This window comes from Arachis duranensis, chromosome 7, assembly GCF_000817695.3.
Source record: "Arachis duranensis cultivar V14167 chromosome 7, aradu.V14167.gnm2.J7QH, whole genome shotgun sequence".
NCBI classification, from domain to species: domain Eukaryota; kingdom Viridiplantae; phylum Streptophyta; class Magnoliopsida; order Fabales; family Fabaceae; genus Arachis; species Arachis duranensis.
The window spans coordinates 10,521,632-10,547,786 of record NC_029778.3 but is presented as its reverse complement, the minus strand read 5'-3'; the positions used below and the strand labels follow the sequence as shown (position 1 = coordinate 10,547,786).

The 26,155-nt window shown below is 30.9% G+C and overlaps 1 protein-coding gene and 1 pseudogene across 8 annotated transcripts in view; both read left to right on the top strand.

The window, feature by feature from the left end:
* The window catches only part of LOC107457654 (probable LRR receptor-like serine/threonine-protein kinase At3g47570), a 79,036-nt pseudogene that overhangs the window by 5,936 nt on the left and 46,945 nt on the right, over nucleotides 1-26,155 (top strand).
* The window catches only part of LOC127740657 (uncharacterized), a 31,225-nt gene continuing 22,786 nt past the window's right edge, over nucleotides 17,717-26,155 (top strand). For 2 of the 8 annotated variants that reach the window (XR_008001396.1, XR_008001395.1), the window contains exons 1-2: nucleotides 19,668-20,655; nucleotides 20,850-21,104. The gene's annotated coding sequence lies outside the window, so the exon portion shown is untranslated. Of the gene's footprint in view, nucleotides 17,781-19,667; nucleotides 20,656-20,849; nucleotides 21,105-21,214; nucleotides 21,298-26,155 lie in introns of those variants that run through there. The other 6 variants (XR_008001401.1, XR_008001384.1, XR_008001402.1 and 3 more) reach the window with 5 other exon arrangements.

Genomic DNA, 26,155 nt, shown 5'->3' with positions numbered 1-26,155 from the left:
ACGTTAAATTGAAACTTAAAAACACATAAACACAACTCAATAAGCTATAAACTACTATTAATTTAGTAAATTTAAAATCAAAGTTGAATTTTTTTCTTATAGTTAGAAAAAACTAAACACATCAATCAAATCAATACTTACCGGTATTACAGTAGCCACAGTTTTAAGAGCCACATGTTTCCTTCTTTTTTGACTAGGTTTAATGTTATTCTTTCTAAATCTGCATAAAACATAATTATTCATCTGCAAAAAAAATATATAAATATATTAACCTTTGTTTAATTTGAATTGGAGCAAGACAGAAATAATGTAGCGGTCATTATATATATATCAACCCAAAAAAATTTATCCAAGGTTGTGTCATTGAGAAACTAAGCATAATGTAGCGGTCATCTAGGTTATATTTTGATTTTGTTTCTTAAATAGAAACAGAAATAATGAGAAGATTAAAATAAAATAAAGACGAAATTTTTTTATTTTTAGACAGAACACTTTTACAACTCTATGTCCATCAGCAATTGAACCTTTAATCTATCATCGAAACGTTACCGACTACAGTCCAACAAGAATTTAGTTTGTACTGGTTCATTTGATTCAAATTCAAAACCTCTGGTTAAAGAATATGCACAAAATTATGATACTTATATTGAAAGGATTTGGTAACAAAGAAGAATCAATGCTATATTGATGCAAGATCCATCCACCATCATGGCTAGTACCACTCTTCTTAAAGCGATATCGTATTCTCATTCCAATGCGCTGGTTAGTTTTATTCGGCATAATCTATTTTCCGATGTCTTCACCTTCCCAAGAACCAAACTCGATGGTGCGAACCATCCTCAAGTTGTTAGTCGAGAACTTCCTCTTCAGAGTAGTGAAGAAATAGAGGTCCTTCCCGTCATAAGAATTTTTAACGTTTTTTCCCAAATTTTCCATGGATTCTTCTCCGTACCAAATAATTCACCTTCAAGAATGGTTCCATAATTTGGTAGAGACCGCCCATTGATTTTATTACGGAAAAAATCTTGAATGAGTTCTTCATCTGTAGGTTTGAACTTCTTGCTTGCACCTGAAGGCAATTTTGTTGAAGTCATATTCAAGATTAAAAAAGAAAGAAACAAATAATTAAAGAATTAAGAAGTTATTGAAGTAAGTGGTTTAATAATGCGATAGTAGAGTTTATATATTGGATGAAAGCATCTATTGATTGAAAGAATAAAAAGATTGAAATATGATAATTTATGTTCGTTTTTATTTTGTCTGGGATGTTTTGGTTCAAAATAATTATGTCATCTTTTTATTTTATTTTTTCAAAAAAAATCTAAGATAAAAATTATTCTTTTTAGTTGACATCAACTAAAGTTAAATATGTCAATTTTTAATATCATATCATCAAAAAATAATTAAATCATATTTTAAATTTAATATTATATCTTCTAATTGAACTTAAAAAGATATCATATGTTATCTTATATTAATAAAATATCTTTCTAATTAATTATGAAAAGATCTGAAGACAGAAATTTATAGGGGAGAAGATACAATCACCTAGTTAAAAACATTATATTTTAAAAAAATTAATAGACAAAAATTATTTTATATTTAGGTAAATTTTTTTAAAAAAATTTCAAATATTAAAAGCATATTTTAATTATATTTTCTAAATAATATATAATTCTTTTTAAAAAATATTTATTTTTTTATAAAAATAATTTTTTTTACTCAAATACATCACTAAAACTAACACTTACGCTTAATTTGATAAAATTTTTACATTTCAAAAGTAGCTTATAAAAATTACTTTATAAAAATTATCTTTTATGTTTGATAATTTAAATTAAAAATGACTTTCAATAAGCACAAATAACAATAAGTGGTAGTGCATTTGGTAAAATAATTAAAATTTAAAAATATTATAATAGACATTAATAAGAATTAATTTTGGATATTAATTAATATATGAGATTATATTAGACTTTTTTAATTTTGATAAATACAAGTCATTTTTGAAAAAGTCAACCTTAGATACTTTAAAAAATACTCATATATTTTAGGGCAATTTATGTTGATAAACCAAAGCCACCCAAAAATTACCTGAATTTTCTAAACTCAAAATCGTTACCTACTTGTCTCCGTTTACATTTCTATATAAATTGAATTTATTGAATTCGAATTATATAAAGACTTTATTTATTTATGAGCCGATTTTAAATTTATTTATTTATTAAAAGATTTTATTTTTAAAAATAATTTTATTAAAAATAATTAAATCAAATTTTGATAATTAAAATAGAAATTCTACTTAATTCTATAATTATTGATATTTTTATATATAAATTTTAAATTTTAGTAGTTATAAAAGAATAAAAATTTTATATGATTTAATTTAAATAATTGAAATTTTAAAATTTAATGTTTTTAATTTAATGAATGAAGAAAATTAATTATATTATCTTACATTTTAAATTAAAATACTTAATTAAAAGTCACAAATTGATATTAAATAATATTAATTTTAAAGAATTAAAATAGATTTCAAAACGCAATACATGCACAAGCAAGGCTCAGGATTCGGTGGTCCAGGAACCTTTGGACTACTTAGTGGTCCAAGTAGAAAACATATTTTTAGAGTTTTTTATCAATTGCTATGTAGTCCTTGAACTATTTTTAATTGCAAATTAACCCCTTATATTTTATTTAATTATAGAAACTATTTTTTATTTTACAAATTATTTATTTATCAATTAACCATTATATTTATTAACAAAAAAATACAAAACAACAACTAATTATATTCCAGTCGAGTAAAATATTATGTTTGATCTCGTGAAGTTCCTCCATGACTTTCAAATCGTGTTTCGCTGAAATCCAATCGATTAGACTATCAAACCAATCGATTGAATGATAACCCAATCGATTGGATTTCAGTTTATCACAAAACAATCGATTGTATATTCCTGGTAGGCATGGTTTTGCATAAATCAATCGATTGGTCATAGTAACCAATCGATTGAACAATGAATTAAATGTGAGATTTATGTAATTCAATCGATTGTTTATGATTTTCAATCGATTGAATTCTTCCAAACAATCGATTGGTCTTAATATTCAATCGATTGTTTCTATCTAAAAATCAATTGAACTTTGCACGTAACTTCTAATTCAATCGATTGGTTTGAAACTTCAATCGATTGGGAAGTGTCCTAAATGTGTTTTTCTCAGCATTCAATCGATTGGTATTGTAATCCAATCGATTGCAATTTCAAAATCGCTATATATTAATCCCAAACCATGCGTATTGAATTAGAAGTAACGTTTTAAAAGATTCGAACCCCCATTTCTGCACCGCTCTCTTCTCTCATCGAACCAGAAAGCTTCATCTTCTTCTCTCTTCTTCTCCAATCTCACCAACATCCACTCCTGTTTTAATTTGGTGTTGAATGCATTGCAAACACAACACTTAGTTGATTTTGTACAAACTAGAGATGAGTATTACCCGCACTTGGTTAGGGCTGTTTATAGTACTTTGAATTATGTTGTTCCTGAACCTGATGAAGAGGGTGAGGTAATGTCGCTGATTGAGTTTGATTTAGGGAAACATCATTATAGAGTTACTTTGCAAGAACTGGCTGAACAATGGAGTCTAGGTTATCACGGGGAAAAATTTACTGGAGGTATTGCGGCAGATGAGCAATGGGGAGAATACAACAGATTAGTTGGTTTGTAGAGTTTACAATATGAGAATCCACACATGGATGCTAGAGGTAATATAAGTTGCAGTGGGTTGAGGATTGAGCAGCGTATATTGATGTATTTGTTTTCATACATGTTGATTCCAAGAAAACATAATCATGGAATCTTGTTTAACGAAGATATTTTAGTGCTTTGGGCTATGGTGACTGGAAAGGAGATAAACTGGCCTTATTTTATGGTTCATCATATGCTTGAGATGAAGAAAGGAAAATCAAGTGTTGGTTTAGGATATGCTTACCATTAGACCAAGATTTTCAAATGGCTTGGAATTGACTTAAGTGAAGAGAAAAGTATCGTCTTGACTAATGTAGCCAAGATTGATGACAGCACTCTAAGACAGATGGGAAGAGATCCAGATGCCCAAGAATCTCAGGCCCAAGGACAACCACAAGACCAGGTGCAAGCACAACCACAGACACCCCCACCACCACCCCCTCCTTCGCCAACAATGCAAGATTTGATGGATGAATTGCAAAGCATGAGAGTATATATGGAGGAATGAATTGCGAAGCATGAGAGTATATATGGAGGAGCAATTTGCTGATATGAGGCAGCGTCAAGACAGGCAAACGGAAGCTATCAATCGTCAAGGAGAAGCAATTGATAGTCTATGCACTAATCTGGGCATCACAAACCCAAGGGGCATCATCCCAAGGCCTGGACCATGAATAAATTGTTTTATAGCAATATTCTTGTACAAGCATGCCTTGCTTTGATTTTTACAATTCATATATAGAGTTCTTAAAGGTACTAGGTTTGTTTGAATTGTAAGACCTTCTTGGATGATGGAATGAATTTAGCTAACGGTATTTTAAGTTTATCTATATTCTTAAGATGCAATCAGGTCTTGAAAACAATGTGTTTGTATGGATTCAATCGATTGTTTCTTTAGTGCAATCGATTGTTTTGTTATTTTAATCGATTGGAGTGCACTTAATTACTGTATCAATCGATTGTTTTCTAAGTGCAATCGATTGAATTATCATCAATTTCAATTTCAATCGATTGCATATAAAACCAATCGATTGATACTGTAATTAAGTGTACTCCAATCGATTAAAATAACAAAACAATCGATTGGAACATTGTGTTTAAGTATACTTCAATCGATTGGTGGGGGCTTGATTTCGCATAGTCTATCTACCAATTTTGAAACTTTTTCTTTAAATATGATCCGTCTAAGATTATTATTATTATTATTTGCCAAATGCATGGTTTTCGCATAACTCAGTCGATTGGTCATACGATCCAATCGATTGAATGATGAAAAAAATTGGTTTTTTGTAATTCAATCGATTGTTTAGAATATTCAATCGATTGAATGCTTCAAAATAACCTGGGTCTCACCAAATTCAATCGATTGCTTTTGTGACTCAATCAATTGAATTTACCCGAACAATATGAATTTGCCAATTTCAATCGATTGTAGTGTGTGTGAAATCAAATTCAATCGATTGTAATGATCATTCAATCGATTGGAACGCGATGTATTACGCCTATATCAGTCTTGTTTTCGTTTTTAAAAATTATCTTCTTATTCATCTATCTTATCTTTAAAATTCTATCTTCCTTTTTTAAGGTTTTATTTTGATTTAGATACTCTAATCTTGTCTTTTCCTTAAAATTAACATTATAAATTGGTGAATAATCCATCACCAATTATTCAATCCCACCATTAAAATCGTGTATCATTCTCTTTATAAAAAATTTCATTGTTTTTCTTTCGAACATCCATCCATCTACTGAATATCCATTTTTTTATTTTTTATCCGTCTATTTAATATCCACTTTTTGTTCATCGTTAATTGACAATCACCGTTGCAGCAATCAGCAAAGGTCCAATCAATTTTTTTCATTGTAGTGTTCAGAAAATAATCCATCGTTTGGATTACAAAATCGAGGTAAGTGGATAGAATCTCTAATTTTTCAATTATTCGTTTCGATACTTTATTCGTAAAATTGATTGTGTAATGAAAAATTTTTTTTTTATCTTTTATTAACTGACAAGACATTGAGAATTACTAAAAAGTAAATAGATGTTATTATTTTTTATTACTAATTAGCTAGCAATCAAGGGACGGACCTAGAGGGGGCGAGTAGTGGCCTGAACCCCCCAAAATTTTAGAAATTATACTTATATATAAAATTTGTGTTTAAAAAATAAAAACGAATGTTAGGTAATTTAATAGTTTTATGTGTATTATTTTTTACTATGTAATAGATTTATGTCTTAATTGTTAATTCACTAATATTTTTACCTAACTAATTTAATATCATACCCTCAAGTCTTTGTACCTTTCCAATTAGTTTTTATATAATAATTTCTATATTTATTTTTTTTAAAATCATTTGTTTTTTTATATTAATATATTTAACATTCATATTTTTATATTAATAATAACTTAAGTAGTTATGTTTTGGTAATCACATTATGTACTGTAGATATTATTTTCTTGTAAAAAATATTAATTCTTCTTCTAAATTCACATTGGAAAAAGAAAAATTTTATAAAGATATCGTATATATTGTATTCTACAATGGTACCGTGTCTTTCAATTAATTAATAATTTATAATTTATTTTTAAATTTTTTTAAAACTTTTGAAAGAATGAATTTTAATTAATAAGATATGGGATCATTTTTAGCAAATCACGTTATAAATTATATGGTATTTTATAAATTTGTAATGTACAATTGCTAAAGTTATATTTTATTTATGTAATTATCATATTAAAACTAAAATTGTTGGAAAAAATTATAATTATATGTATCTTAATAAATCTATTAAAAAACTAACTCCAATAACTATATGTTAATTATTTTTATAGATTAAAATTAATTATATAAAAATTGGCACCTCAATATTAAAATCTCTGGATCCGTCCCTGCTAGCAATATACGAATCTATCTATTGTATGTAATGTTATAAGATGGAGTGTACTGATTTTTTTTTTCATTGGACATTTTAAGATGTCAGGTATATTTACGGACACTGAGATGAATGAGCAATACCAGGAGGACGATGACTTTAACCAACAAGAAGAGCTAGTAAGTGACCAAGATATGATGGATGAACAGAATGAATTCAAACAAGATTTTAGAGATGAATTTACCGAGGGAGCATTTTTTTCTGAATCTGATATGTCAGATTATATCGTTGAAGCCACTTATGCGGTTGACTCCGTGCAAGACATTACATCTTTGAAATTTAGTGAGAACTTTGCGGAGGAAATTGGCAAATACCACTTTTCTACTTTGCAGCTTGCATTTGATTTTTATATGAAGTACTCAAAGTCGAAGGGCTTTAGTGCAAGGAAGAGCAAGACCTTCAAAAATAGTAGTTGCGAGATTTACAGACAAATGTTTGTATGCCATAGGCAAGGATTCAGGATGGAGAAATATTACACGATGGAAAAAAGGAAGAAGGAGCCAAGATTGGAAACAAGAACTGGATGTGAAGCCCGAATGGATGTTAAATTTGTACCAGAAATTGGAAAATGGCATATCTTTTATTTCTCTGACGAACACAACCATGATCTATTGGATACACAATTCAGTGCTATGTTGCCTGCCCACAAAAAAATGTCAGAGGCAGATATTATGCAAATGATGAACATGCTAAAGTCAGAGATCAGCACCTCACAGATATTTGGTCTTCTAGCTAGTCAAGCAGGCGGGTACGAATTTGTTGGCTATGGTCCCAGAGATATGTACAATGAGATTGCTCGGCAAAGGCGTCAAATTCCTGGAGATGCAGCACGAGTGTTGAAGAAGTTAGAGGATATGCGGTTGAAGGATCCACAATTATATTTCAAGGCATGTCACGATTCAAGAGGTTTGTTACGTAATTTGTTCTGGTCTGATGGGATTAGCCAACTAGACTACTGACTATTCGGGGATGTTATTGCTTTTGATGCTACGTACAAGAAGAACAAGTATAGTTGTCCATTAGTAATATTCAACAGGGTTAACCACCACAACCAAACAACTGTTTTTGCTGCTGCGTTAATCGCGGACGAAACTACTGATACATATGTTTGGCTCCTGCGTCAGCTCATGTTTGCAATGAGGGGCAAGACCCCAACCTCAATCATAACTGATGGGGCCATGGCGATTAGGAATGCAGTGAGAGATGTATTTCCAGAAGTCAGACATAGATTATGCGCTTGGCACTTTATTCGAAATGCAACTAGCAATGTTGGAAATCCATCGTTTACATCTAAATTTAGAAAAATCATGACAGGAGACTACGAGATTCCCGTGTTTAAGCGTAAGTGGGTTCAGCTTATTGAAGAATTTGGCATTGAGGATAAGCCGTGGGTGATCAACATGTACGAAGAGAAGCATATGTGGGCTACTGCATATCTAAGAGGAAAATTCTTTGCTGGCTTTAGAACTACATCAAGATGTGAAGGTTTACACTCAGTTGTGGGAAGGTATGTGGGGTCGCGGTATGATTTGACAAGTTTCGTAGAGCATTTTCAAAGGTGTGTTGCACACATGCGCTTTAAAGAATTTAATACTTATTATGAATCTACACGTGGGAGACCGTTGATTTTCGTCAAGAAAAAATGATCTTCATGTGTACCTGTTTACGAATGGAGTCATTTGGTATTCCCTGCGAACATATTGTGAAAGTTCTGGTTGACAGAGACATCCGTGAGATTCCCCGGTCATTGGTATTGGATAGATGGACAAAAAAGGTTAAATCAGTACTCAATGATCCGTGTGGCTTCACCAGGGATGCTGTTGTTATTAGTCGTCAAAGTGCTTTGGTGGAATTTTCTAAACAACTGGCTGCTGTTGCTGCTAAAGTACCAGAGAGATATGAAGAGACACGTGATTTAATTATGGGATTGTACTCATCTTACAAGGCTGCAGACGAAGGAGATAATCAACCTCACTCAGGTGTAGCTAGAAGTAGCAATCCGTATGTGCATCCAACCACTGGAGGCTCAGGACAGCCATCTAAGAAGAAGAAGCGGCAACGTTGTAGTGTTTGTCAAATGGAAGGACATAAGAAGACAACATGTCCTTGGCAAAAGGACATTGACAACAACATTATGGAGAATGAAGCAATCGGTTCGGACGATGGAGACATGTGTACCGAAGCGACGGCTGAGTTAGATAGTGATAGTTAGCAACCTCCATAAACTTTAATGTTTTTGGGTAGAAAATCAGTTCATATTTGTATTTTTTCTTTTTCACTATATTGATGAGATTTTATACATTCTTCCAATAGTCATGCTTATGCTTTCTAGGTGTAATGAGATTTTATTAATATTTTTTGTCTATTTAGAATTATCGTAATTAGTATTCAATTGTTGTTTAGTGCTACCGTGCTGGCTACTTATATATATTAATTATATGATGACTCATAATCAAAGTTCTGAAAACCGGACTGGACCGTCCAGTCGATTCCGGTTCAATTGAGAACCAGCAATGTAAGCGATCTGGTCCTTCATTTATAACTGTTCGAAATAAAACCGCTGAAAAACCTCTGAATTAGCCGAGAACCGGTCGGGTGGACCGGACCGGTAACCGGCCGATTCAGAAAAAACGACGCGGTCTCTTAATTAAAAAAAAAAGAACCGGATCCACTCCACGTCTCCACCCACCCCCCTTTTTTCCCAATCATTCATTTATTTCATTTCACTACTCACTCCCTGGAGAACTCTGAAGCAAAGGAACCCTAGCCCTCCATCGTCGCCGCCGTTTCCAGTTCCTCAGCGCCGCCGCCGTCTCCAGTTCCTCAGCACCGCCACTTCTTCCTCTTCCCCGTGTCCGGAACCCAGTAAGTCGACAGGTCCTCGACGGCTCTTCATCTTAACTCACCAAGCCGAAACCCTAGGCTCTCTCTGCATTTTGCAACGGTTCTGTCGCAGTGCTTCCGCCGTCCGTGCTGTCGGCGCCGTCCGTGGCCTGGCCCTCTCTTGTAGCTCGGCGTCCTGCTTTCCCGTCATCCGTCCGACCTCCGTGGCTTATCTGTTTTGTTGGCTTGGAGCAACTTGCTACCGTATCGCCGCTCGCCGTCGTCTCCCGGGTAGCCGTCGTCTCCCTGGTCACCGTCCGTGCCTCCATCGAAGGTTAGTGTCTCTGGCTTTTTTGTTCGTGTCTCCGTCTTCTCTCCCCAGAGCCTCTGTTTGTTGATTTTTAATGTGAAATTGTGAAATTGATAATTTTTGCTGATTTTGTGCTGCTGCTCTTTCTTTGATTTCTGAAATTTTGGTTAACATTTTCTTGCTGCTGCTAACAGTGAAAATGAAATCATTATTGGAAATCCTGTTTAGGGATTAGGGATTACTTGTTGCTGTTTGTAATGTTTGTTGAAATTTCAAGTTTAGTGTGATTAGGGATTACTTGTTGCTGTTGAAATTTCAGGTTCAGTGTGATTAGGGATTAGTTGTTGCTGTTTGGTACTTGCTGCTGCTATTTTGTTAGTGTTTTTTAACTTGACTCAACTGTTTTTGAATTTTTGTTGATAGATTTATCGATTTTAGTATTTAGGGTGATTATTTGTTGCTGTATTTTAATTTTAGTTGCTGATTGTTCGTGATTTATGGCTCTTTTTAGTATATTGTGCTGATTGTAAGTGATTTCTGGCTGTGTGAATGTTCTTATTTCTGGCTCTGTGAGTGTTGTTTTGTTTTTGTTTTAAGGCCCTATTCTGTGCTCAATTTTCATTTTGTAGGAAATTATTTGACGTATATAAGAATTAAGAAGGAAGATTATCCCAACAGCTACTCTGTTGATTGATTCTAGTCCCCCACAAGCTTGAAGATAGGAACCCTTCATCAATGGTTTGTTTATGGCATTGCATTAAAATATTAGCGTAGTTTGTTTGTTTATTCATTGAACTTCCACAAAAATCACTTGTTTATGATCCCCTTTTGTCCAGAATAAACAATTCTTGAGTCCTTGCTTAGCTTTATGTCAGGTGGATTATGTGCTGTTAAGTTGTACAAGCTTAAGATTTCTCCTTTAATGTAGTATATGCAGGCTAATTTTGAATTGGTATAATTATACCACAAAGCTATACCAAAGGAATTGGATTGGTAGGAAGATCTTTATCAAAAGCTATAATTATATTTTAGGATATATATTTAAAATTTATATATTATTTTATTCTAAAATGATTTTTTTGGTTAGACCACGGTTGGACCGGTTCAACCAGTAAACCAGTGACTAAAGCGGTTCGATGATCGGTCCGGTTCTCTGAACCTTGCTCATAATACATTCATATAATTAATTTATTATAACATGTTTATTAATTTGTCTTTTTTATATATATGGAACTAATGATTATTTTTTCACTGCCATGTGTGGAAATAATTATTTTAGAATACTATATCATTAATTCCTTCGAATAAATAATACTATAAGTAAGTTGATCTTGGATGAATAATAAAAGAGATAAAACGCTAAAAGTGCTATACTTTAATATTGATCTTTAATATAGATTGCAACAACCACATACACAAACAGATCAAACAATCTGTCTCATATAAGGAAGGGTAGAAAAACGACTGATGAGAAATTTTTAATACTATACATACATATTTCACAATATTTCACAATACTAATATACTTGAATTAATCATTCTACTTATATGACAAGATCAATTTGCTTTCTTGGTGGGATTAGCACTTGGTTGCTTACAATTAATGACAATCTAGCTAGGTAATAATCCTATACTCCTAGCTATTAGCATGTAGCTAGCTTCTTTAGTTTTTCCATTTCAATTATAATCCACTAATGTTCATTAAATTGAAGTAGCTAAGTATGAAAATAATTCGGTTATAATTCGGTTGTAACGAACTAAGATTCGGGTTTTAAAACTAATCAGTCACAAATATAAATAACGATTACAAGAATTTATTTTCATAAACACGATTAAAATGGATAAATTTAAGGTTTGAGTAGAACAAAAATGTGTTTTCATTTTTTCTACTTTAATTTTTTTTCATAATTTTAGAAACAAGAAGTAACAAAATAATATTTGTATGGGATGGTTGTTGAAATAATGTTTGTATGAGATGGTTGTTGAAATAATCAATGGAAATGACATTAAAAATATGTGTTTTTAAAATAAATTAAACTAAAACTCCATACGGTGCATAGAAATAGAGTAAAATTGAGAAAAGTAACGAAGCAATACATTTCTATTTAAGAAGTCATATAAAGAAATTCGTAAGAAGTACATCCACTAACTCTAACAAATAAATACGCACTAACCAAAGTATTACACTCTATCTAGATTAATTATAAGAACTGTGCATATTCCAAAACTCCTCGACTGATGCTATAATCTGTGGCTTCTTATGGTTGATCCAACTCCGGAGTATATGCACCGCGGTTATCATGCAAATATCGTGATCATCGAGCTAGAAATTATACATTATGAATTAGTACCAAAAAATAGGGATTAAATATTAGAGATTTGTTTTATAAATGCTCACCTTATTGTTACCATATGGCTTAAATTCATAAGTCATATCCATCCACTTCATCACCCAAGTTGCAGAGTTCAAGCTTGAGGAACATTGAGGTATATCTTCTGGTCTTTCAATTTTGTAGTCATGAAATTGTTTATTATACTCTTGAATGCCATCATCCTTGTAAAAGTTCGACGTGATGACTTGCTCCAGTACGTGTGCCTGATTTCATTTCACTGGTTAAATAATAAAAATAAAATAAGATCTAATAAGCTTATGTAAATTTTTCCACGGACTTACTAGTGTCTTCATAACACGTTCACGATAGCGAATTCTGTCATCATTAAAATGGGTGTCCATGTGATAAATTGTATGCTCGCAAACCGATATTATCATTAGATACTAGTGGTCATCCTCTTGAATAGGAACATATATCTAAACCATAAAAATTTGCCCCTCGGTTATGTATGCTGATAATGAAAAACTGTATCCAACAATGAATCTTAAGAAAAAATTCTTACAAATTTTAAATCAGCAGTAGGTTGCATAAATTTATAAATGTAGTCTTCCATCTTCTTCTTTAAATCTTTCTTGTTGAAGACATCCACCTAGTTTATTAATGCAAACCAATATAGTCTTTAGTACATGATAAAGAAGTATAATTCTATATCAGCATTACATTTGTAACTAAAGATAAATGAACTTATCTTTTTAGGGTTATAGAACATACCACAAATCTCGGTGGAAGTTGCCATGTTGTCTTGAAACTTACATCAGATTGATCATCAGTGCATTTCAATGCCGCTAATTCAAGAATCTGGATCACAATCCAACTATATATTAAGAGATCATGCCCAGAACCGAACGTAGCTTAACTAATAGATTACTTGTGTACCTTATCAGTAATGGGTCTGTCAGGTATGAAATGTGCAAAGTATGATCTAGTTGCTCTGATTGTATTTGTTACGACAAGTTCTTCACTGTATCCATTAAAAACCGAAACACATTAGATTGGCCCTCATTCATCGACAACAAAGATAATATCAAATTAACTTACGATGGATCTAGCGATGCTGAAAATATATATGCACAGGACTTTATCTGATCTTCCAAAAGACGCATGGTTGGAGTTGGCATAAATTGACACTGCATTGACTACAAATTTTAATACAAAAGTATTAGCAATTCATCACTAAATGTAATAATTAGCAGTGCCCATAAGAAACTATATAATTTAAGTGGTAATTACGTTGGTAATGGAAAAGAAATAAACAGCTCTTCTATAGTCTTTTGTGGGTTGGCTCAGTGCATAAGACGCCTTCGATTTATTGACTGATTTGGGCTCAATCTTTGGCTTTCTAATTCCGCCTGGGTGAGTGAACGGTAATTTTTTCTGCGTCCCCATAATGCTCTTACCCTAAGAAAAAAAACAGTTTCAGTATATTCTTATTATCATGTTAAGAATATCAAATAATAAGAGTTATGAAATTTTACTATACATGCATATACCTTTGACATATTTTTCTTTTTTGGTGCGGATCTTATAGTTGGAGATACTGGTTTGTCCATATTGATCTTGATGTGGAACGGATCATCGTGGGTGAAAGACATATGATCCAGTACAGTAAGATCATCCTCATCGTCTGATATAGCCGTATGAATATCAATAGCCGAACTCTTAGCCTTCAATCTTGAGATTGGATGTGTGTTTTGTACAGAGAGCTTGGTCGGAGTCTCGGAATCATTGTTCAGACTGAGTTGTGATATCATTGTCTCAATGCGGCTTACAGATTCAAGGATTTTATCAATTATTACGTCCCGAGCAATGTTTACAACTCTCATTGACTGCAAAAAAGAATGGTAAAAAAGGTTATAATATATAACTTATTTAACATCATATATATTAATTACTGTTTGTCACATCAAATTACCTCCATGCTAGAGAGGACATTGTCCACTTTAATAGACAATTCTTGAATTTTATTTAGATTCTCGCTTTGAACAACATCGTCAAAAATAACTTGGTCATCCTGTAGAAAATAAAAAACATAAAATTTTAAATTACTCGTAATACATTATACTAGAAATTAAAAACCCATTAAGTCTTACCTTAGCACTAGGAATTATAGTTCCAAGTTGGTCACCAAAATCAACTTTGATAACATCACAGTCCAGTGACATATTCTGTGTGTTACATGCATCATTGGAGACCCCCACTATATCTTCTTTAGAAGGAATATCCATAATTATTATCAACGGAAGAATATATTACGAGTAGACTTAGTTGAAAGGCAAATATTTAAAATAATTTGTCAACGTATAAAAATTTAGTTGGCTTGAACACATATATATACCCAAAAAAGATAACAAAATTTTAATTCTATCTTTTTAAAAATTTTTAAATCAGCAGAATAATCTTAAAACTCTTTAAGATATCTTATCTTTTAATTAAAAACAAATACATTTCAAATTTTAAATTAATTTCTATTTCCAATTTAAGAAATTAAATTTAAAGAATTCATATAATTATATCTTATCTATAATTATTTTTAAGTAGATAAATAATAATAATAATAATAATAGACGCATTAGATTAATAACTAAATAAAACAAGATTCAAAACTGGTAGATAGGCCACCAATCGATTGAAATAATAAAAGATGATACTTCAATCGATTGCATTTAGAAAACAATCGATTGAAGCAGTAACTAAATCGACTCCAATCGATTGCTATAACAACACAATCGATTGAATGAGAGGTGTGTGTATTATTCAATCGATTGCATTAAAATCCAATCGATTGAAATAGTATATATAAGAGTACTCCAATCGATTTCACTGAAAATTCAATCGATTGCAATAAAAAGAAATCGATTGCATTAGAAAATGAGGGTACAACAATCGATTTTACTACCTTTTCAATCGATTGGTTTCCATACACATCTGATTGCAAGCATTCTTCAATCAATTTAATACAAGAACTGATTGCAGATTTACATGCATAGCTAATACTTTAAAAACAAAACAAGCTGATCAATAACTTATGCTTCTGTTGCAATAGTAGCAGCATCAAACATACCTAGACTCTCAAAAGTGAAATTACACAATGAACAATAATATCTGAGACTCTCAAAAGTGAAATGACACATTTCATGATACAGTGAAGATAACACCTAGATTTTGTCCTACATTTTTTGTAACTCAAATGTATTAACTCCCATCCAAGCATCAATGGAGATCATAGGATGATGTGGAATTCTAGATAACAATTTCTTCATGATCCTGGCCTTGGGATGATGCCCCTTGGGTTTGTGATGCCCAGATTAGTGTATAGAATATCAAGTGCTTCTCCTTGACGATTGATAGCTTCTGTTTGCCTGTCTTGACGCTGCCTCATATTAGCAAATTGATCCTCCATATATACTCTCATGCTTCGCAATTCATCCATCAAATCTTGCATTGTTGGCGAAGGAGGGGGGGTGGTGGGGGGTGTCTGTGGTTGTGCTTGCACCTGGTCTTGTGGTTGTCCTTGGGCCTGAGGTTCTTGGGCATCCGGATCTCTTCCCATCTGTCTTAGAGTGCTGTCATCAATCTTGGCTACATTACTCAAGACAATACTTTTCTCTTCACTCACGTCAATTTCAAGCCATTTGAAAATCTTGGTCCAATGGCAAGCATATCCTAAACCAACACTTGATTTTCCTTTCTTCATCTCAAGCATATGATGAACCATAAAATAAGGCCAGTTTATCTCCTTTACATCAATATACGCTGCTCAATCCCCAACCCACTGCAACTTATATTACCTCTAGCATCCATGTGTGGATTCTCATATTGTAAACTCTGCAAACCAACTAATCTGTTGTATTCTCCCCATTGCTCATCTGCCGCAATACCTCCAGTAAATTTTGCCCCATGATAACCTAGACTCCATTGTTCAGCCAGTTCTTGCAAAGTAACTCTATAATGTTGTTTCCCTAAATCAAACTCAATCAGCGGCATTACCTCACCCTCTTCATCAGGTTCAGGAACAACATAATTCAAAGTACTATAAACAGCCCTAACCAAGTGCGGGTAATACTCATCCCTAGTTTGTACAAAATCAACTAAGTGCTGTGTTTGCAATGCATTCAACACCAAATTAAAACGTCTATCCTGAAGGAACTCGGCTGTTATGTACCTGGGAGGAACAATTGGCCTTGACTCGAACTTCTCCACATAGTTTTTCAGTGCCCTTTGAGACAGCAGCCACCTTGCCATGTAGTGGGATGAAGCAATGAGTCTGGCGGGGGCAGAGCTTTCTCCCTCAACCCTGGCCCTTTTGGCGTTCTTAGTTCTGGCCATTATGGGGATACTGGTTTTGTGGGTTTTGTAGGGATTTTGATGAGGGTTGGAATTATGTATCTAGTTTGGAGTGGGTGTGGGTGAGAATGGAGAAGAAGAAGAGAGAAGTTTTCTGGTTTTAGAGAGAAGCTTTCTGGTTTTTAGAGAGAGGAGAGAGTGGCGTTCGAATGAAAAGGTGGAGAGAGTGGGTGTGAATACGCAGGGTTATCAGCTTTAATACACAGCACATTTCAAAATTCAATCGATTGGATTACGCCACCAATCGATTGAATTTGGCAAAAAGTTCAATGTCATCACTTTTCAATCGATTGGATTGCATTATCAATCGATTGCATTTGGCCAAAAAAATCAAAGTCATCACATTTCAATCGATTGGGTAACATTACCAATCGATTGAACTTGGCAAAAAATTCAACTTCATCACCTTCCAATCGATTGGATTAAATTACCAATCGATTGAATTCTGCTAAAACTTCAATGTCATCACTTTCCAATCGATTGTATTTGGCAAATCCATGTTGTTTTCGTGAATTCAATCGATTGAGTAACAAAAACAATCCATTGTTTTGAGGCATTCAATCGATTGTTTTGTGATAAACTGAAATCCAATCGATTGGGTTATCATTCAATCGATTGGTTTGATAGTCCAATCGATTGGATTTCAGCGAAACACGATTTGAAAGTCATGGAGGAACTTCACGAGATCAAACATAATATTTTACTCGACGGGAATATAATTAGTTGTTGTTTTGTATTTTTTTGTTAATAAATATAATGGTTAATTGATAAATAAATAATTTGTAAAATAAAAAATAGTTTCTATAATTAAATAAAATATAAGGGGTTAATTTGCAATTAAAAATAGTTCAAGGACTACATAGCAATTGATAAAAAAACTCTAAAAATATGTTTTCTACTTGGACCAATAAGTAGTCCAAAGGTTCCTGGACCACCGAATCCTGTGCCCACAAGCAAACACACACAGCAGAAGAAAGAAGAGAGAATGGAAGCCAGAGAAGAGAAGAGAGGAAGGACGCGCTGGCACTAGTGGTCCCCGCAACCGCCGTCGCCGCCAAACCAACCGCTCGAGAGAAAGAAAGTTCGCAGAAGAGATGCGTCAGAAAGAGAGAGAGCTCGCACCTTGTCAACGCCATCCATGGAGCCACGAACCGTATCACTGACGCCGAGGGAGGAAAGAGCACGAGCTGGAGGAGCCGTTGAAGAAGTTATCGGCTGTGAGGCAAAGGTAAGCTATTTTTTTAAATTTCAAAATAAAAAATTAATGTGTTTTCTTCTAATCTTCTTCTGTTTTTATTTCAAAACATTTGTTTCCCTTCTTTTAGTTTGTTTTGTGCATGTGTTTTTGGGTTTAGGTCAGATCAAAGCAGAGGTAAGTCATTAGAGAAGTACATCTATATCTTTTTCTTATTTCTTATGCTGATGGGATATAATGCACTATTTTGAAATTCACCTAAAATTTTATTTTGATTTGTTTAAGTTGATTTGTTTCATTTTATCTTTTCGTTTTAATTTAATTGTTGTTTTTGTTGCTGAGACCGTTGCATTTGGTTATGTTGTTTGCTTGCTTTATTGGTTGGTTAAATTATAAACTGTAGATCTAGCATCATATGGTTATGTTACCTTAGCTTCCTAATAATTGTGGTTAACAGGTTATAGTTGTGTCCTACTTATTGATGGAGGGAAAGAACTTTTAAGATTTTCAATTAAAAGATAAAAGAACTTCTCAATTTATGGGAAAAATATGCTCTTTTTATTCTGTCTTCTACATTTTTTATCTGCATGGTCGTTTTTTTGCGAGGAAGAGATTTTTTTAGGATTTATGAGTGAATTTTGCACATTGATGATTTGAATAAATTGTGTACTGTAATCTTGCAATCATTGGGGTTTTGACCACTTATTTTTTGTGTATTTTGTGTATCTCTATCTGTAATTTCATGATCACATGATTCTATTATCGTTATTAAAATGATTCTCCTCTTCATTATGTTTAACCCACTTTTGTTTTTTAAAAATAAACTTTATAGATAATTTTGGTTGATAATGGGTTTTAATTTGGTGTATAGGAGCTTGCTTGCAAGATATATTCCTCCAGATATTGCTCTTTACCTTTAAAATTTGAAAATATAATTGAATTATGGTAATCTATTGTTGGATTTTAAGTATAATAATTGCTACTCTGTGATCTGGTGTTATTTATACTGTATTCTAGCTGCAAATTTTTAATTGTGGATTGAATTTACATTCAAATAATTAAATAATTAACTAATTAAAAAAAAAGAAATATTATTAAGTGATGGACATTCTATATGCATATTAAACAGACAGTAACTGCATGTTTTTAGATAAATGAGTAGTTTTATATGTTGAGATTTTCACCTCAAAATCCTTACAAAAGACTACTAATTTCACCTGAACAATTTCTGATATTAGTTGTTCAACACTGTGATTGGTTCCCTTCCAAATTTTCAGAAACCATTTACATGAAAACAAGCTTGAAAGAGTTCTTTTAGCCTATGATTGCCAAATTCCTAAGTATTTTTGTGTGTATTAATATGTGCATGCGACCAACATGTAAGTATGTCTCTTTCAAGATTCCAAAATGAACACCCTGGCCCATCATTTTAAAGAATTTTTGTTCATTCCAGAACACTTAAGGCGGTGGCTATTGAAAATCTAAATGATGATCAAGCTGCTGAAATTGTTCTCAGTGAATTGCATGGAAGATGTATTTCTGGTAGCTTCTCCTTAATATCCATGTATAATGAAATTGGAATGGCTTTGTTTTCCATGGGATATTGGTCTTTTTCTCTATGTATGTGCTTGGTCTGCAAATTGATAGTCTAATTGTACTCTTCACAGGTCATGAGAAAGAATTATGCTTTTAATTTATTGTTGAAGTATCATTATGCTTTTAATTTATAAAAGTATCAAAAATTATTCTAATTGTATCTCTTCATTAGTGATTCTAAGATTCTTAATGCAAAGTGATAAAAAATGAATAAATGAAGTATTAATTAGTGTCCAAACTCTAAATTATCAAATTTATTGATATTTTATAAATTTATTCTCTGATTAAATATTGATATTTTTTAAGTTTTCAGAAAATGATTAGGAGGCATATATGAAAGGTACGTGGCATTCGCTACTGCCATTGAAGATTTTGGAAGTGACCATAATGATTTTCATTTTGCTCCTTTAGGAGATAAACTTCATATTCTTTCTTTCTCAACTACAACTAAAGATCTTTCTTTCAATACTAAATTAAATTGTGAACCTTTGATATAATCAGTACTAGAGAAGTTTAGTTGGAAATATGCTATTCTTTTCTATCTCTAAATGGAAATAATTGAATTATCAGCCTCAATTTTAAATCATTCCATGCTGTGGACATATGGAGTTTATATATGAATTGTGTGAGAAATGCTGCTATAGTTACATCATTTTGTTTAGGATGCCATCTAATTAATGATGTTTCCTTTTTTGGTGTTCATTATTTTTGTTTTTTATTTGTTTGTTTTAAGAATACAGTTGATGCTTAAAATTATTATAATGACACAAATATGCATGTGTATAGTCAAAAACAGTATGTCTTATTTATTGCAGTTGGAAATTCAAGAATAAATCAAAGACTCGACAAAATTCAAGACTGAAATAGAGTATTTGCTCTTAAAGTTGGGCACCTGGCAGTTCTCAAATAAACAAGTAATTGGACCGGATTTTGATTCAAATTCAAATTGGAAATGGTTTTATTCCAGGACTTGCAGCTGCATTTTTATTGTTAACAAGAAGAGAAGATATGAGAGAGCGCACTGCAAGTTTTGAAAGGGGGAGTTAGTTGGCACCGTATGAGGGAAAGACTTCTTCTTTCGATGTCGCAGTGAAGAGAAGAAGAAAACAACAACGGTGAAGAAACAAAGAGCGATGGAAGAAGGAGAAGAGGGTAGCGACGACAGGGACGGTCACAGAGAAGGATGCCAGATCGATAGAGAAAAGAAGAGAAATGAGGCGACGGCGGTGATGGATGCCACCGCCGCTGTTGGATCTGTAGAACTGTGTCCATTTACCTATCAATCGGCATTCTGCAGAGTTATCCATTTGAGGTTAGTTGTGTAACGTTTAAATGCATATTTTAAAAATCAATTTGTGGTTCAAAATACCTAGACATATCACCAGTGAAAAAGTAGGAGGAATTCTCTGGTGATGGAAGCAGTAACTGATAGAGAAGATAGAGAATGTGTATTTTCGACCTGTAGAAAGTCCTAGCCCTAACCTTGCACACTTTGCCCTTCTTCAGAGATGGTGTCAAGCTTTGGAGGGAATAAATTGAAAAAGCTAAATCAGCTCTGGCTAAGCATAAGGCTGAGCTTTCAAAATTGAAAACAGAAGAAAGCACACTTAAAGATATTGTGCAACAGCGAAGCGGTACCTTTTTCTTTCATGCTGCTCATGACTGACTCTGAACTTGAATGTAATGAAAAACAGCTGCCAGATGCACCAGACAGGACACCGGCTGCCAATATTAAAGGTGGCTGAAGCATTGCATTTTTAGGTACTGCTTTTCTTTGTTATTTATTGTTCTTTCTGTTTTTAAATGATCCCACTATACATTAAGCTTCTAAATAACTAAGCAGAATATTATTTTGATGGGCACCAATACAGGCACTGTCTAAGTCTCTAAGACATTAACTGTAGATGAACTGCTTTATTTAAAGGAGGAGTTTACACTTTTGGAGCCAAACCAAAATGGAATCATTAGCCTAGAAAACATCAAAGCGGTTAGTTTTGTTTCAAATTCTTTTTATATACTTGGTTAAGATGATTGTGTTTGCCATCTCACAAATTTGACATGGACAGGCCTCGATGAAAAACGCAATAAATGCTATGGAGTCACACATTATTGACTTTTTTGGATAAGTAAGTTCTATGATTTAACTGTACCAATACTTCCATACATTATATAAATAGCATTTGCACCAATAGTGCTCGCTGATTAAAATGAACTTGGGTTACAGCTTAATGCATTGCAATATAGAAGGATGGATTTTGAAGAGTTTCGTGCAGCTACACTCAGTGTTCATCAACTTGAAGCACTTGATCAACTTAAAGCACTTGATAGTCACCCCAAATATATTGCAATGCATTAAGCTGCAATATGTTGTACCTTTAACAAGTCTTTTTTCTAATTATTGTTGGATAATGCAATTTGAAGACAATTGTAAAATCTTTTTAATTAGTAATTTAGGACACGTTTTGTTTTTGTAGCTATAATAATTAGAAGAAAGACTTATAAAAATAGTTGATGGTGTGAAAGGTACAACTTATGTGATGCTTCTCACATCATGAGTTAGTCTGCCACCAGTTTTTTAAATTGTGCTCCCTTTGTCATTAAGCTTCTCACAGCATCTCAATTTTGTAAGAGATACTGGAAAATATTATGTGATGTTTCTACTGTTTTATTTTAGTGTGATCAAGTATTTATCATGTTCTATTTTAGCGTGAACAATTTTTTGCTCATATAGTAAAAAACTGAAAGATAAAATAGATTTATGAAAGAGAATTTTTTTTTGCACTAACCCATATAGAACATGTGTTTTTCTTTAAACAAAAATGCCTTCTACTGAATATTTGCCACCATAATTTTCTTTGCTGTTGGGTTAGTTAGTGTATGTTGTAGCCTTTTTTCATGGGATCAGAATTTGTATCTTCTGTTTCATACTAATTATATCTAGATGGAAGATCAATTTGTAGTTTACTACTTGAGATGGCATAAGAATCTTATAAATTGGTTGTTTGGTCACTGATTTTATATTTCTTGGAAGATCAATTTGTAGTTTACTTTACTATTTTATATTTGCATTTTGGTATTTGATACTAATAGAGATATTTATATTACGAATTTTATTTGCAGATTCCATGATGCAAATTTCATGTCACTAGAGTTTAGTGTTCTTAAGGATCTCATTGAGATTTTAGAGAGCAAAAGTAGTCTCATTGAAGAGGCAGGGAGCTTGCAATGTCTCCAATCAAATTGGTAGGTATCAATACTGCTTGCTATATTAGCCAGTAGTATCTAAGACTTATTTTTTCATTTGAGATCTAGCATCATATGGTTATGTTACCTTAGCCTCCAAATAATTGTGGTTAAGGGGTTATAGTTGTGTCCTACTTATTAATGAAGGGAAAAAACTTTTAAGATTTTCAATTAAAAGATAAAAGAACTTTTAGGATGCCATCTAATTAATATGTTCGTCTGATGGTATACCAACAAGTACATCTAGATTTTGTTCCTTTACTAAAAAAAGTATTAATTCAAATATATAAAATACATAGAATTCTCTGTAACTATCAAAATACTGAATGAGCATTTTTAACCATTTATGTCTCATTTATCAATTTTAACCTTTTTTTCTTTAAAATATATAATTGTGCTAGAAGAATTGATATATGAAAAGAACAAGATTCTTTCTTAATAAAGTAATTTCAGAATTAAAGCTTTTAAGTTATAACAAAATTAAAAAGAAAAAGAAATGAAAGATTTTTGTTTTACTAATTGATTGAATCTAAGAATATTTTTCTATTTAGCATCTCTATGTTTCATTTTTTGTTGAAAGAAGAAGAATTTATTATTCTCAAGTCACATCATTTTTTTTATCTACACTCTTCAATAAAAATGCTTTTATTAGTACTTAATTACTATTTTATGATTTTAACATACACTTGAAATAATGTGAATTAAAATTAACTTTAATGTTTTTATTCATTTGCTTGCTAGCTACGTTTTGATGTAACTGTTTGGTAAAAAAAGTTTAGATTTTGGAGGATGTCCATTTTTGCTTCAAATCTGTGATTGTTTGTTTGCAGGGTCTTAATGCGGCGCTCGATTGATTATCTATTGATGGATAGTTTTTCTAGAACAATTGATGTAACTGTCTTTTCTTTTTTGTTCTCTTAGTTTAGATTATTTTTTTTATGAATTTGTCGTTGGATGTATTTTGTGGAACTGATCTTATTAACTTCCTTTTAGTTTTGGTAAATTGAACTTATAAAAAAAAGCATGGAAATAATTTAAAAACATATATTTGTGTTAAGATATGTAATAAGAAACCGTGTCCTTAGATACGAGTATTTGTATTTGTCTCCTGCTTTTAACCGTTATCCATTTGTTATTTTTTTATACTTTACTTCTCATCTCAGTTACGAAATAAATAATAATTTGAACTATAATTATTTGGCATCTTGGCTAAAGGTAGCTAATCAAAATAATAAATCTACATTTAATGGTAACTGCCAGTAAAAGTATATCAGTAAGCATTTTGTGTAAATGGTATCTATGTTAATTATATTTAATTAAAGAGTGTTTTATCTTAAAAGAAATATACGTAAATTTGTAGAGTTGTATCATATCGTGCAAGTTATCAAAGAAATAGTTTTATCATAGTGTTTTTATTTTTCAAAAAGATTTTTTTATTTCAACTTTTAAGTATAAATTGAATAGAAATTTAATTATTTAAAAATAATTTTTTCTTTTTGAGTTGGTATTTATATTTATTTAATATTTCATTCTCTAATTCAATAAAAATTAATATATAAATATTTCTTTACAGAGAGGACAATGACCTTATGCAATAATTCATATATAAATAATTCATATATAAAAGTATTTTAAGATAGACAATACATGTTGGTATAAATGTGATTTTATAAAATTAATTATGATTAAAAAAATTTATTGTCATATAATTTGTGTTAATAATGTTAGTTAAAATCACATTAAAGTGAAATTTATTAATAGGATATAATTTATATATTTTTTTGTGTTTCTTTTTAAATTTATTTTTTACAATAAAATGATATATTTAAAAAATAGATATTATTTTATGGTTTAAATATTACAAAAATATAATTTATAATTACAGATTTTAAGATTATTTAGTGTTAAAATTTTGTGTGTAAGTGACAACATTGAGATTATATTTAACTTATATACAAGAATATGCCTAAATAACAAAGATTATTCACATTGGATCTAAGTTACGATAGTTAAGTAACATATTAATGCATATAATAATGTCTAATATATCTAAAAAATAAAAAAAAATCAATGTAACGGATTTTAGCAGACATTTTTTTAAAATATTTTTTAATTTAAACAATATTTAATCAAATAATTTTTTAATATAAATATTTTATTTAAGATGGTACAAATTATAAAAATTTGTCTGATATATTATAAATTGGTTTTAAAAGATAGAATTTTAAGATTTTATTTTAAAAGAAATAAATAAGAAATAAATACTCCTTTAGGTTGATAAAATAAATAATTAAGTATCATTTAACTCACAAAATACTTAAGAAATTATTGTAACTCATGAATACAAAAAAATTTGTAACAAATTATATATATAATAAGTAAAATTTAAATATTAATAAAAATTATCAACTATTAAATAGGCAGAGATTCGAAAAACATGTGAATATTGGATCGCATCAAAATTATTTGTTTTTCACTGCTTCACTATTTTTTATAATTAATATTTTTTTGTTGTTAATAATTAAAATCCTTCTTATATAATGACAAAATGATATTTGATCTCATATCTAATTATTTTTTGGTTTTAATTTTTTAAATTTTAAGATTTGAGTATGTGAACTGATGACCGTGATTTATATTACTACTATTTTTATAGGTAGTGTTTTTGTCTTTCTATCTTTAGGTATTATATAAAAATCCTCTACTGAATAATTAAACAAATAAATAAAATTTACTATGTTATTTATTATCATGAAAAATAATAAAGTAAATATTTTTTATTTTATTCAAAATTTTGGTGGTAAAAAATATTATAATGAAAGATATGATATATTTATGAATTTATTAGTAATAGATATCTAAAAATAAAATATTCAGTAATTAAGTTTTGTTATTCTTGCTATATTTATATCTTTTATAATAAATACTATTTTAACATTTGTATTTTCTTAACAATTATACAAAGATTTTGTTATTAAATTTGTGATTAATTAATTATTTTTATATTTTTATAAAGGTGTCAAAAGTGTTTAGTATACGGATAGTATTTTTATGTGTTTTGTATTTTAATTAATATAATTATTTTTTATTCAAATATTATCTTCTTTTATAGTAGTTAATTTTACCTTTTTATAATAGTTAATTTATCTATTTTTTAAAATTTAGTTACAATATATTTTAAAGGTTACCATTTGAAAAAATTATTAACTGAATTAAACATCAATATAACAAAAGAGATTAATGATTTAATTTTTCCATATACTAAGTAGATTAATTTTTTTAATAAATATATATTAATATTTTTATAAACAAATTACACATAAATATAATAAAATAAATTAAATACATGATTTACGAGTAATATAAGTTATACACTAGAGGCTAATAATATAACTAAATATCATTTAGTTAGTATTCATTATTTGTGTGATTAGAATATAAATTAATTTTATTAAATTTTTTTTTTTAGTTTGTGTAACAGTAACACATTTAAACACAAAAATAATAGTTTTTATATTTAAATAAAATATTTTAATATGAACTAGAAAAATAATAAAATATTTTGTTCT